The sequence below is a fragment of the Benincasa hispida genome, chromosome 1 (assembly GCF_027475165.1).
Source record: "Benincasa hispida cultivar pf3 chromosome 1, pf3_genome.v1.1, whole genome shotgun sequence".
Classification (NCBI taxonomy): Eukaryota; Viridiplantae; Streptophyta; class Magnoliopsida; order Cucurbitales; family Cucurbitaceae; genus Benincasa; species Benincasa hispida.
In genome coordinates this window covers 72200120-72216188 of record NC_143478.1, presented here as the reverse complement: position 1 = coordinate 72216188, position 16069 = coordinate 72200120, and positions in this window count along the sequence as shown.

Genomic DNA, 16069 nt, shown 5'->3' with positions numbered 1-16069 from the left:
ATAAGCCTCCAAGATTAGTTTTTTGCCTTTTTAAGTTTAAACAATTAAAAATTATATTCATTTAATATTTTTTGCTTTAAAAAGAGTGTTGGATTAAAATATCATTTTAATTTATCTTCTTTTAAATGTCTAAATTTAATTTATATATTTCTAATCAATCCTAAAATTAGTTCTTTAAAGTTATTTTTTATTTAAATTAGTTAAATAATAGTAATAATTTATATGCAGGAAAATACATCATTGATTAGGTTAAATTTATAGGAAAAACCTTTTTTTCTAGAAACTCTAACACTAAAATTATATGATAATAATTTTAAAGTTTATTAAAAGTAGTGAATCAAAATAAAATTGTTAATTTAGAAAAGCTGACTTATTGTTTGTTTTGGTCTTCTCCATAAAATCTCGAACTATTAACGTCAAGATTCTATCGATTTTTCTCAATATTATGTAATCTTTCTAAATTTTATACAAATCTTAACTAATTTTTCAGATTTCCTGATCGATCATTTTTTGTAAAAAATAAAGTAAGATCGAGAAGATATAAAGAATCTTGGTATATCTCAAGTAAAAGTAAAAACTTGATAGTATGACAATTTTCCTTAGATCTTCCATCTCTATAATATTGGCGTATACATTAAAATAAAAGTAAACATAACGTAGATGGACCAAATAGTATTTTAATCAAAATTTTAATAAGTTTTCTTATACTGATTTAATAAATGCCTGAACATTTTTTTTCACAAAGTTACTATTTTGTTTTTATTTCTTTCCATAAATTCTTCCTAACAACTTTTTTTTTTTCTTTTAAGAAATTCTTCCCAACAACTTTTAACCATGCATTTGTGAGTAGTAAATTCAATATATGTCAGTTATTTAAAATAGTTTGGATTAATTTGAATGTGTGAGACATTGGGAGTGGGTTAGGTAATTCTCAATTTCATCATTAGTCTTTGATAATCTAATCTTTCTCTTAATATATTAAAAAATTATATGAATCATTTAAATAAAAAAAAAAAGTTACTAAACTTTGTTAACTAAAAAATGATGCATTATTAATTTATTAATATATTAACCCATTCTAACACTATTACTATGCTACATATAAGGTCTAATTTACCCATTAATAAAAACAAAAAACCAAAATGGTTATCAAACGAGGTCTTTATTTTTTGTTTTTTTTTTTAAATAAACCTAATCGTCCACATTTTTTGTTTGCACATTTCTTTAAGTACAATGGTTAAATTCTTAGTCATATTAAAAAAAAAAAAAAACACAAAAATAGTTTTTCGAAAGATACCATTTTTAATCGTAGTGTTTGTAGGCTTAATTTTAAAAAACAAAATGATTATCAAAAGAGACTTAAATTATCGATATATTAACTTATTCTAACACAACTAATATGCTACTCGACATATAAAATTCAATTTACCCATTAACAAAATCCAACTCGTGAATCAATAAAATTCATTTCTTCTTTCTTCCTAAAACAATTATTTTGGTAACAAACTTCCTAAATAGTCTTTTTAAAAGGTAAAAGCAAAGCGACCATGGAAGATTCTACATTTTTCGAGCCCAAACTTTGACTATCTTTAATAATGAATTTGAATTTAGCAGCTTTATAGTCTTTATAGGTATAATAATAATAAAACATAGTTATAATCGGGGATATATTTGTTATATTTGTAAATCGAAGCGTTCAATCTCGTAATTAAAAATTAATAGATACCTTTAGTAAATATCTATAAAACATTAATGTCACATGTTAATCTTGACGTTTGCATGGTGTTATAAATTTATAACAAGGAAACTATGATTCATCTAATCATTTGTAGGTTTAAATAAAATGTTGTCTAGTATCATATTTTGTCTGTTACGATTTGATAGTTATTTATATATAAATCAACGTCAACTTAAACATAGTTCAATTGTTCTAGACATATATTTTCATTCTAATAAGAGAGGTAAAGCTTCAAATCACTGAACTATAAAGATCAATATTTTTAACCTAAAAAAATGTTGATAGTATCTTGACAATTAAACTAGATTCAAAATGGTCATCATTGTTATTACGAAATATCATTGGATTGAAGGTGCTTGCTAGTCGTAATTTACATCTATGTTTTAGTATAAGAGGGGGAAAAGTTAACATGAATCTTTACTAATGGATTCTTATTTTCTCCTTGAATGAGATATCGACTTAATAAAAGCATAACTAAAATAGTAAATTTCAAACATTGATGTCAATCAACTAAAATGAACAACAATTTGTCAACCCGATTATAGTTAAGTATAAGCTCCACTTACCGTTACTCTTAAAGTTGATATCGAGATCTCTCACCCTCGCAACGGTTGAACTAAAAAAAATAAACAACAATTTAATTAACGTATTATTAATTAGACCAAGTCAAAGAAGGCCACTCGTCAATTAATTTAACGTATTATTATAAGAGTAAAGTTGAAGGAAGCTTTTAATTACCGAAAAATCTTCTATTGACGTTTGTCGTTTTGAAGCATGTCAGTTGTCGTCACGGTTTATTCTTCTTATTCATTAGATTCTCAAATTTACACGCTTCAATTTTCCCATCCTCTATTTATCCATTTTATGATTTATATTTAATTAAAAATTTCTCATATCACACGTCATATATATTTTTACAATAACTATCTAACTACTCTTATAAATAATAATTATCCAGTGACTTCATTCATTGAATATTACGTATTTCAATAAATCCATTTTTTTGTCAAATAAATGTTCTTTCCATAGTTTGACGTTTGATTGTATAATTCTCCATGAAGAAGAAAAATAAAAATAGATGACTCATTTTACGGTGTATATTTAAAATTATTAGGAGAGTTAGGTATTTAATAATAGTTTGAACTACAAATTAAGTCTATAAATATTAGAATTTGTGATTAATAATCTCTTGATTTTTCAACTATCAATTTAATATTATAGGTCTTTGATTATTTATAAATTTAAAAAATAATCGATCTATTATATACGACTTCAAAATTTTATGTTCAATTGGATCTTATAGACACAAAATTCAAACTTTTAAAATAAACAATAAAATTGATTGTTTGTTTAGTCGTGAATCCATGGTTGATCAATTTCTAATCCTATTCTTTAAATCAAATATAATTTTTAAAAGAGATATAAATAAATATAAGATTATGATATGAAACTATATATGTAATTTAACCATAGTAATAAGAATGAGAGATGTATTTTGCAAATTGCAAGTTGCATTAATAAATTCGCTGGCAATGACTATTTCCTAACAACCGAATTGGTGTTGCAATTATGTTCCCTTTTCCCCTCTTCAACCTACACCAATAATATCTTTCAATATATATATATGCCCTAAAAAAACTTAGATTATTGAAAAGTCATAAAAGGATAATTTTTACTCTAAATTTAATGTGTATTCAAAAGAAACAAAATCCATCTTTTACCTAAAAAAAAATATATCTTAAATGGTTGAGGCTTGTTTATTTTTTTTAAATCAAACTTCTAATAGTATAAATTACTTTGAGTATTTTTTTTTTTTTTTTTATGTACATTACATAGAATGCAAGCAAAAAATCGTGAGGGAAAAAAAGTCTCACTTAATGCGTAGAATGTAAGTATGTAATTGACGATAAACATTAATATACTTACAAAAATTGGTTTTAATGGAGAGAAATTTTCACATATAAGAAATATATCAAATTATTTATAAAAATAGTAAAAATAAAATATTGATAAACTTCTATCAACATCTATCAGTGATATAATTGTATTAGTTTCTATCACCACATAATCAATGATAGACTTCTATGCCGATAGATTTCTATCAGTTTCTATCAATGATAAACCTTTATCAGTATAAACATTAATAGATTTCTATAAATGTCTATCAGTAACAGACTTGTATAAGTTTCTATTAATAATAGACACCGATAGACTTTTATCGTATCTATTTATAATAGACAAAACGTTTATCACAATTATAACTAAATGTTGTTGTTTGTGTAAATATTTTTCCTTTTTTTTCTATTTTTAAAATCTCTTTTAATTAATATAATTTTAAAGTTTAGAATATAATTTGAATTTAAAAAAGCAAATAAAACCTTTGAAATTTAAATTTTTGAATTAAAATTTGAAATCCCAATTTTTTTTTTTTTTTTTTGTAGACGTGATCGGACTATTTGTTATAAATGATGCACATTTCCATTATGTGCGTAACCATTAAGGAACCCTTTTTAATCAAAGGAAAGCTTTTTAAAAAGGAAGGGGGTGACTTGCCGGTAGGAACAAGGGTTGGACTAAATTTCCATTACTTTATTCATTTTAATTATTTATTTATTTATAACTAATAAAATGCTTAATTTATCGATTTACTATTACAACATAACCTTTAACTTTATTTGTTGAAAGTTAAAACGAATTTAACTCTATGGTAATCGACATAACTTCATTATGAAGACTTGATCCTCCGTCTCCATAGATGTTGTACTAAATAAAATCTCAACTTCAATTTGATTGTTAATATGAGTTTTGATCGAGGGTAATTGACATGTACTATCTGAAAGTCTTATCCTCCACTTTTTTTAAGTTAAAAAAAAAAAAAAAAAACAATTTCATTCATATAATATGTTAATTAAATAGGCAAAGAATTGTAATAAGCTTTTAAAGTCATGGATAAAAACTGAAAATTAAAACCAAACCATCAACATCAAATTGGTAATTTAACACAATAAATAAATTTGCATGATTTTTCTTTTTTTTTTTTTTCATCCATTTTTTAAAAAAGCCTGCATGATTGGCAAACACTGGTTTATAACTACCTTTGTCACATCTCTTATCTTATAAGTAATGTTTTGAATATCTTCCTAAAAAAAGGTAATAATTTGAATATCTTTTAACTTAGCTTCTCTCTCTTTGGATATTATAAAATGTAAATTAGTGATGTCACATTATTATTTTTTCTTATATTTAAACCATATATTATATTCATACACAACATTTGTATAATGAATTAGGTTAAAATATCATTTTAGTCTTTATATTTTAAATTTTATTCAATTTTATTTCTCGTACTTTCATCTGTGTAATTTTAAGTTCGATATTTTTAATAAATCTTAAAAGTAGTCCATACAATTATTTTTTATCAAGTTTTCTCAAAAAGAAAAAAAAAACTCTGAACATTCCCTTTTGTCAATTGCGGAAATATATTTACATAATTCATTTATTACATTAAATTGACTATTATTATTGAACCGATTTTGATCAAAGAATTTAACTTTAGTAATAAATCTATAAGAAGTCGTGAGAGCTACTTAATATATAGAAATCTTCCAAAATAAAATAATAGTGGACTAATTGATTTTTTTTAGTTTAATTTTATATGTAAGATTTATTTGGTTGGTTACATAAAGTATCAGAAATCTGTACTCGATTTGAGCAGTTTCATTATTATTTATTCTTATGAGGAAAAAAATATATGATTTATTTTTAGCAAAATTTGTGATATTCGATCTGTTTGTTGTTATGTTTTAAAGAGGAACATTTTGTATTAGACGCTGTAAGATATTTTACCTTTCAGGAAGCCGGTGACCAAACTTATTATTTAAAGGGAAAAAAAATCAATTCTGATGTAACTAATTGTTGCAATGATAAATTACGAGAAAAACCAAATCATTGCAATAAATATAATTTAAAAAAAACAAAAAACAAAAAAAAAAAAAAACAAAACAAAAAGGAAACATTTATCCTTTAAATTTAACAAAAAGAAAAAAACAAAAAACAAAAAACAAAAACAAAAACAAGGAAACATTTATCCTTTAAATTTACATTCATATCTTATTTGATTCCGCAATTTAAAATTTTATTTTTTTATCAACTTCGGTTACCAAATCGGGAATTAAGAAATATAGAAAAAATAAAAATAATCAATACACAAATATACGTGATTTATTAACAGTGTATTATCTATGTCTACAAAACAGAGAGGGAATACTATCATCAGAGAGAATATTTTTTGAATACACTAACAACGTCTCTAATCTGGAGCTAGAGAGTTTATATAGCACAATATTCTAAACTATAGGGTCATAATTATAAATAACTATAAATAAATAAACATGTTAAATTTCGGAGGCGTTACCCCGAAATCCCTATCAGGAGAGCTTTGTACTTGGGTTGTTTGAAATGCCAACAAACAAATTTAAGGCATTTCAACAACTTCAAAATTATATTTGATTTCTCACTCTACATATTGTTAAAAGAAAAAAAAAAAAGTTGAGATCAATATGAAATTATTACACGTCACCCACAAAAAAAGAAAAAAGATTAAAAAAACCAAACCATGCCCAATGATATAGAAGTAAGTTGATTAATTATAATATTTTAAAACATTTAAAATTGTAGGTGTCAAGACTATAAAGAAAACAAGTCACTTTTTTTTTTTTGTTTTTGGAAGAGAGAATCGAACTTATAACTTTGAGATTGATGATGCATTATGTCAATTGGACTATGCTCATCTTAGTAAGTCGCACCCATTCTATCGATAAAATATTGTCATAAAATTTGACTGGATGGAATTAAAATCTCCTTATTAACTTTATGGACTAGGTTAGAAATTAGAGATAAACTCGCTAAAGCAATAGTTTAATATTGCATTCAAAAAATCATCCCAAAAGCATCTACATAAACAAAAACAATTCAAAGATCTTTCTTTTTCTTTATTCTTTTTGTGTCATATACAAGTGTTGAGAAATGATAGACAAGAATCAACATTTAAAAAGAATAATAAGAAGAAAAAAAAAGAGGGAGGAGTGAGATTATATAATATAAAGTTTTAGTTGGTATGAACATGAATACACAAAGGGAGGAAAAAAATGGCATATCTTTGAAGGAAGATATTTGGTGGTCTTTAGTTCATTTTCTTTGCCCCAATCATTTTGGACAACTCTTCAAATAAACTTAGCATTATTGTCTTTCCCATTTGGTGAACCCTAATTTTTCAACCATTCCTAATGATCAATCCAGCTATTTTGCCTAATCTTCTCCATAGCTTCCTATTTTAACCACTTTTCTTTCACTTCCAAAGTACTATAGGAAAGCAACATAAACCAACTAATTAAACATTATTACTTCAATTATCCCTACAAGCTTCTTATTTTTAGTTGTAACTATTTTTTTTTGTAATGATTTTATTTTTCTCGAGCATTTGAATTGTTTGTTTGCTTTTAGTTCTAAAGTTTGGAAAGTTTAGAGAAAGAATCGGATTTAATAAATTTACATGGGAGAAAAATAATCTCAAACATTTTATTTTTTCATGCTTAAATGTGTAAGAATAAATACTAAGTGGTGGTCGATGGAAGTTTGAATTTTTGCTCTTTTCTACTAAAAGGAAAATTTCATTTTATACCATCGAAGTTAAAAGGATGATCAACTTAGCTTTCAAATAAATGTTGCAATTTGATCCATATACTTAAATATTTTTTTAAAAAAAAACATAATATACTTAAATAATTGGTAACTTCAAATGCCTTTTTTTTTTCTTAAGAGGTTATTATTACAATATTTAATCGAATTCAAAATTTAAATGAATACAATTAAAAATGATTTAAAATACTCCATATGCTATTAAATGTCTAATTTACTCATACCACTAAAGTTGATTTTTTATATATATAAAAAACTTTTTATTATTTATGATCTCTTTCTCTCTACTATACTTTATTTTTTTAGAATTTATTATTATTATTTCAGCAAGTTTAATAAAAATAACTTTGAAAACATAATTTTGAAATTTATTAAAAATACCAAAACTAACATGAGAATTTTTAAAATACAGAAATTAAACTTACAAAAATTTGAAAATATTACCCAATATGGAGATCGATCCAAAGGTCATCCATAAAATCATAATGCCTAAGTATAAAGGTCAATCCATGGAGACGGTCATAAAGCTCAAGGAGGACAGCTCTATCAAAGTCAGGTTATGCCTAAGTGTTGTTCTTTTACACATGTTTGAGTCACTAATAAAAAAAATCCAACAATTTACAACAATTAGTAACGATTTGATTAATGACATGATAAATTAATTAGCGAATAATCGTTACGAAACTCATTTCTATATAATCGAGAGGACTTGTGATATTTGAAGTACACCAAAATACATCTTGAATTCTCTAATCTCTAAACGGTTACAAACTTGACGTCAAAGTATTTAAATTGGTGCAAGTTTTATCTATATTGGCAAGACATTCATTCCTTCGAAAATTTACAAATTTTTAGTTGGTATCAAATTTCAATTTCAACAAATAAAAAAAATTCTCATTTATGAGCTCTTTCACTATATTGTACTTTAATTTGTTTAAAAAAAAATATTATAAAAATGATTTTAGAGGGTAAAATTTGAGATTTATTAAAAGTAAACACTATAATAAGAAATTAAAAAAAATACAAAAATGAAAATTAAACAAATCTCAAACAGACTATATTTCTGCAAAGTGGAATATTATCCTTTGAAGGAAGAAAGTGGATTGGGAGCATAAAAATTGTGGTCCAGGTGGGACCAGGAGTGGGTCCCAATTCAAATTACCAGAATTGTTATGTTTTTTTTTTCTTCTTTCCACATTTTCCAAAGAGACCCTTATAAATAGGGTTTTGGCGGTCACAAAAAATAACCTTTTCCTTTCCCGCCATCTCAACATTCCTTACCCATACGGATTTTCCTCCCCGGGCCGTGCGAATCATGTTCCAACTTTTTTCCCCCTCTTTTTTCTTATTTATTAATTTATTATTATTATTATTATTTTATTTAACTTCTATAGTTTGAGAACTATCATAATTTTGTAACAATAAACTTTTATGACATAAAATTTAATAAGTTGATGGACAAATTCCAAAAACCTTAAAACTTACGTAATAATAGAAATTATAATAATTATATAAATACGAGGGTGTTCAACTTTTATCAATTGAAGGTCTAGTTTCTATAACTATTTTAAATTTGGGAGTCCGATTTTAATACTTAATTTCTACAATTAAGAATTTGAATGTATAATTGCAACTACTGTCATACTTTTAAAAAATCATCTTAGATAAAAAAAAAAAAAAACTCGAATTTTAACCAACGTCTTCAAAATTTGGAGGACTTAGAAACCGTTAAACTTAAAATGAGAAGTTGTGATGACTGAAATGTATATGAATGATATGATGATTAATTTGTAAGGTATAGTGCAAGCATACACTATCATGAGTAGTAAACTAGGGGTATTCCAAATATTGTTTCTCACGAGACTAGGGAATGATTCGGTTATTTTTAATATAATACTTTCAATGTAACCAAGTGTAACCAATAAACAAGTGAATCTGGGGTTTGGTTGCTAATAATAAAGTACAGTTGTAAATAAAAACGAGGATTAAAGATCAAGTTTTAACCTACGGATGAGTTGTATTATATTATGCGGTTGCATCACAATTGCATTACCAAACTATAAACCGACAACAACTCCTACTCAACTTTGCTTCACAAGTTCTTTTATAAGACCAAGTAGTAGTCATATATCTCTATAGCTAATTAAATCTTAGGTAAATTCCTGCAATCTTTCAGTCTTATGGTGTGCCTTATGTTTAAGAACACATGATAACCCATGTCTAGGCTTTTGGTCTGATATTTTTTTTTGGTGAGTTCCACTTTTATTTTAATATTCACAACATTAATACTCCACTAGCATGTTAACTAAAATGGTTAGCTTAACTTAACAAGATATCACTAATTCAACAAAAGAATTAGAAAGTATAGATGCAATGCGATGCAGTTGCATCGATTATTCATAGAGTATTTACATGACTGAATCTCTTAGAAAAATTAGCTCATAACCTTATGCAATTTGCATTTTGTTTTATATTTTTAGATTGACTGAGTGTAACGAATATCCATTTGGTAGGCAATCTATTATATTTTTAAAAAATGTTTCTAGATCTTGTGATCCAAATGTAAAGACTTCGAAAACTATATATATAGTCTATTCAAATAATGAATTTGAAATTTAAAAATGTCAAATTATATTTAAAAAATCAATTAAAAAATATACAGTATTTCATGTTATAAACTCAATTATTATTGTTAAATAAAAAACTATATTATATAATACATGATATTGCAAATAATAATTATACAAAATTTTGAACCTAAACCAAATATATAAATTAAATAATAATAACTTATATTGAACCTAATATTGAATGAGTAATTATGGTTATTTGTATGATCTATAAATATATTATAAAAACATCTTTTAACGAGTATTTAGATTGAAATTTATTTATTTTCTTTAAAAAAATAAATTTTAATTTTTAAATATGCTACCAAATATATATATAAAAAAAATGAAATACAAATTCCGTTTTCATTCATTTATTTATTTCAAATTTATATTTTCGGATTAGAATATAAACATGACCTTATATTTAGAGATAGATACAAAAGTAAAAAATATAAGGTGGAAAACGTGGGGGATATTATGGGAATTTTAGTGTAGGCTTGACAGCTCAGATAATTGATGGGTTTTTTCCATGTGCAAGTTGGCCGCTTTGACTTGGAAGTGGAAAAATGTAGAAGCCTGGCGGTGATTTTTATATTATTATTATTAGTTTTAAATTAATACAATATTATTTACAATCAAATTGCCAAAATAAAACCCTAATCACCATCTTCCATGCCGCAAAAACAAAATCACTGTCTTCCATTATTATATTTTATTTATATTCTCATTTAAAGTTTACAATTGAAAAAGAAAAACCAACAACCAGTAGAGTAAGCGATTTCAAATGAGGATAATATAGGTTAATTATCGATCAACTCTTCTCACTTTAATTATTTTAATTAAGTTACACTCCTTAATATATTAGTTGACGTTGTAGCATATGCTCATAAACTATTGTTTTTAGATTTATCTAAAAAAATTTAGTAAAACATTAATTTATATCCTCTCAATTTTGAGACTTATTTTTAATATCATAGACTAGTGAGTGTATCAATTTATACGATCTATTACTTATTCCATTTAGAATAGACATAGTATGAGACTTATAATTTTATTCATTAAACGTCAAAATTATTATAAGGAAATTAATTTGAACTTTCATTTAGAATTTATGTTTATCCATTAATTCTAATTATCTATTTTATTGACCCCAAATTTAAAAAAAAAAATATTCACATATAAAATTTGATGCAAGATTTTAAAAAATAATCTTTAAATTAAAATAATTATAAGCTTCGCATATTATTTTTTTAATAAAATCTGAAGAAAGTTGTAAATTGATATATAAATTAAATTATTTTTTATTGATATAACATGCCAAGCTTAAGGTATAGATGGGATATTTTCAAAAGAAATTAAAAAAATATATATTATTATAAACATGTTAAATTAGGTGTAATATAGATTCCGGTCATATGTCACTTATTCATTACTCATGTATTGTCCATATGTCTTAAGATTACACATTATAGTATTTATGTAATCCACTTTCTATTTGCCAAATTGTCTATAAAAAGATACATACCTGACAAAGTTCACGACAATTGGAGAAATTTGAAATTTATTTTATATTTTGTTATTTTATTTTGTTTAAATTTTATTTTATTTTATTTATATATTATGTTTCATTTATCTTAATATTTATTTACTTTATTATTATATTATATCATATTTATTTTATTATCGTATTTCATTAGTATCTGTGTTCCCATTGTACTCCTCAATTTCACAACACATTATGGGTACAAGCTGCTATTGTTTTTCCCACTAAAGGTAGATCCTAAAGGTATATCAGTTTTTCACTATTTGTTATAATTAATAAATTTAATATTATTTTGCATATTTAATGTCTATTAAATTTCTAATATAAATACAAGATTTTATGATAGTGCTACCATGACAAATTTCACAAAATTAGAATTTGTTGTCCTTGATATTAGCGACAATAGTTATTGTCATGGGTGCTTGATGCTGAAATCCATCTAGATGTTATGAATCTTAGAAAGACTATTAAATAAGGAAATATGATATCCAGTCAAGACAAACCAGAGTATGACTTTCCTTCACCATAATCTCCGCGAGGAATTGAAAATGAAATACCTTACAATAAAAGATCCTCGTATCTTGTGGAAAAAAATTGAAAGAGATGTATGATCATAAGAACACAGTTATTCTTCCTAAAACTCATTACGAGTGGATGCATTTGAGGCTACAAAATTTCAAATTAGTAAGTGATTCAACTCCACATTATTTAAAATACTGTTGTTATATAGAGAGAAAATTATTGATGTTGACATGTTAGAGAAGACATGTTCTACATTTCATGTATCGAATATGCTTCTGCAACAGTAATATCGAGCGAAGAGTTTTAAACAATATTCTGAACTAATTTCATGTCTTCTCGTGGCTGAATAAAATAATGAATTATTAATAAAAAAATCATGAATCTTCACCAACCGGGATGATACCATTCCCTGGAGTAAATGATGTAAATTGTAATAATAATCGTGGTCGTAGTCGAGGTCATGATCGTGACAGAGGAATAAATAATTATTATTTTCATGGTGGTCATTATAATCATTCAAATTTCAAAAAAATCACACAAAATGATGATCACAAAAGAAAATATCCACAAGATAAGAGTTCAAAAAGTGTTGAAAGTAAATTCTTCCGATGCTGAATGACTGGGCATTGGTCACATATTCGTTGTACGTCAAAACACTTAGTTGATCTCTATCAAGTATCCCTGAAGGGAAAAGAGAAAAATGTCGAAGCACATTTTTCATACCAAGATAGTTACATATTTGATTCATCCCATATGACAAATTTGGATGTGGCAGACTTCTTTGAATCTCCTGAAGAGAAAATCGGCAGAATTGACGGAATATTGAGTGTTTCTTTTGACTTTGAAAATATCTAGACTTAATGTTTTTTTTTATTCACCATCTTTTTTTCCCCTCCTAGTAGATGTTAACATTTGTATATTCCAAATATTGTTTTTCTTATTGTAATTATTTTCTTGTAATGAAAGAAACCTAGATCATTTTCATACTTGGGTGACTAAAAAATGAGTAAAGAATATCTATATCTGGCAGACAAGACAATTATATATATAATACTTACAAGTAGAAAATATTTTTCCAAATTGACAATGCTAGAAGCAAAAGTCAATACAGTTCTGCAAACCTATTTGAAGGGTTTAGAAAAACAAATATTATTTTACCTAGAAGAACAAAATTTACAATTGACAATTTCATTATTCTCTAGTCAATTATGAGAAATCTACTTAGTTTTAAAAATATACGTTACAATGGTTTTCATATTAAGACTGATAGAGAGAATAATATGAAGTATCTTGCCAACAAGAACGTAGTTCAACTGACATAGTACCTGTACTATAGACCTCGAGGCCTGAGGTTCGGTTCCCCCACCCCACACTTTAATTATAATACCTTTGAAAATATATATATATATATAGAGAGAGTATCTTTATATTATATCTACTATCTCATATGAAAAACGTATATAGGAAGAGTTGCGTGCTTTATCTACTGGATTATATTATACTCATATACGAGTAATTGAATCATATGCAACAATGAATCTGAAGTCCGTGAATTCAAACATATTAACAGTGTGGAATGATCAATTGGGTTATCCAAGATCTATAATGATGAGATGAATTATTGAGAATTCAAATGGTACCCATTGAAGAGTTAGAAGATTTTTCAATCTAATGATAAATTATCTGCTTTCTATCAAGGAAAATTAATAATTAAACCAATCACTCACTAAAGTGGGGACTAAATCACCTATATTTTTAAAACAAATTCATGGTGATAAGTGGACAATTTAGATTTTTTATGGTATTAATAGACTCATCCCAACGGAAGGTCACGTGTGTGTTCATTATCAAGTCGAAATATTGCATTTGCAAGATTACTTGCTCAAATAATTAAGTTAAGAGCACAATTTCCTGATTATACAATTAAAACCATTCATCTTGATAATACTAGTGAATTTACATCCCAAGCTTTTAATAATTATTATGTCAATCGGGATAGGTGTTGAACATCCGATAGCTCATGTTCATACGCAAAATAATTTAGTAGAATAATTCATAAAATGTTTGTAGTTAATTGCTAGACCATGCTTATAAGAGCTAAACTTCATGTATCTTTATGTGGACATACTATTTTGAATGTAGCGTCACTTGTACACATTAAGCCAGTATCTTATCATAAGTACTCGTCATTACATTTGGCTTATGGTCATGAGCCAAATATTTTCCATCTGAGAATTTTTGGATGTGCAGTATATGTTCTAATTTCTCCATCACAACGTACTAAGATGAGTCCTCAAAGGAGGTTAGGAATATATGTTAAATATGATTCCCCATCAATTATTAAATAACTTGAACCCCTGATAGGTGATGTATTTATTGCACGATTTGTGATTGTCATTTTAATAAGAAAAAAATTCCAACATTAGGGGGAGAAATTAAAAATTTGGAGGAAAAAATTACATGGAATACATTGTTATTGTCTCATTTTGATCCCCGTACAAATCAATGTGAACTTAAAATTCAAAATACAATTAGCAAATCAATCACCATATGCATTTATAGATGCAAAGAAGTAACTAAATTACATATACCAGCTGCAAATGTTCCATCAAAAATTGATATCTCAATACAGCAAGTTGTCACTATTGAGTCTTGAACACGCCGGAAGCGTGGTAGACCAGTAGGTTCTAAAGATAAAAATCCTCGATAAAAATAATTAATAGTCAAGAAGACTTGGTTAAGGATGTAAATACCCATAATTTTTTTTTTTTTTTTTTTTTTTTTACATGACTAGTGAGAAAGGTGAAATACCTAAAGATGATAATGAGATTTCAATAAATTATGTTATGACGGAAAAAGATGGAACCAAACTCATGTAATTATTGACAACATTTTTACATATAACGTTGCTCTTGATATTATATCAGAAAATGGAGTTATGAACCAAAATCTATCGAAGAATGTTGACATAGAAAAGATTGGTTTCAGCGGAAAGAAGAAATCGAGACAGAATTAAACTGACTTTCAAAACGTCAGGTTTTTGGACCGGTAGTCCTAACGCCAGAAGATGTCAAATCAATGGGATACAAATGTATATTTGTGAGAAAAAGAAATGAAAATAATGTGGTTGGAAGACTAGTCGCACAAAGTTTCTCACAAAGACCTGGTACTGATTATGAGGAGACATATTCTCCAGTGGTTGATGCAATTGCACTAATATATTTAATTGGTCTCTAAGATATTTAATTAATCTGACTGTGTATGAAAATTTTGACATGCATCTTATTAATATAATCACAAGATATCTATATGGATCTCTTGATAATAATATTTATATGAGAATATCAAAAGAATTTAAGATACCAGAAATATATAAATCAAATTCTCTGGAATTGTATTTTCAATAAAGTTACAGAGATTGTTATATGGATTGAAACAATCAAACGAATGTGGTACAATCGCCTGAGTGGATATTTGTTGAATGAAGGATATCAAAATAATTCAAATATGTTCGTGTGTTTTTATAAATAAATCACAGTTAGGATTTACTATTATAACTGTATATGTTGATGATTTAAATATATTTGGAACTCTTGGGGAGTTTTCAAAGGCAATCGAATATATTATGAAAGAATTTGAAATGAAAAATCTCGGAAAAATAAAATTTTGCCTTGGCTTACAAGTTAAGCATTTAGCAAATAAGATATTTGTTCATCAATCAACTTATATAATAAAAATTTATATGAACAAAACACATCCATTGAACATTCCAATGGAAGTTCATTCACTAGATGTGAAGAAAGATATATTTCAATATTGAGATGATAATGAAGAACTTCTTGGTCCTGAAGTACCATATCTTAGTGCAATTGGTGTACTTATGTATCTTGCTGATAATACACGATCATATATTTCATTTTCAATAAATTTATTAGCAAGATAAAATTCTTATCCAAC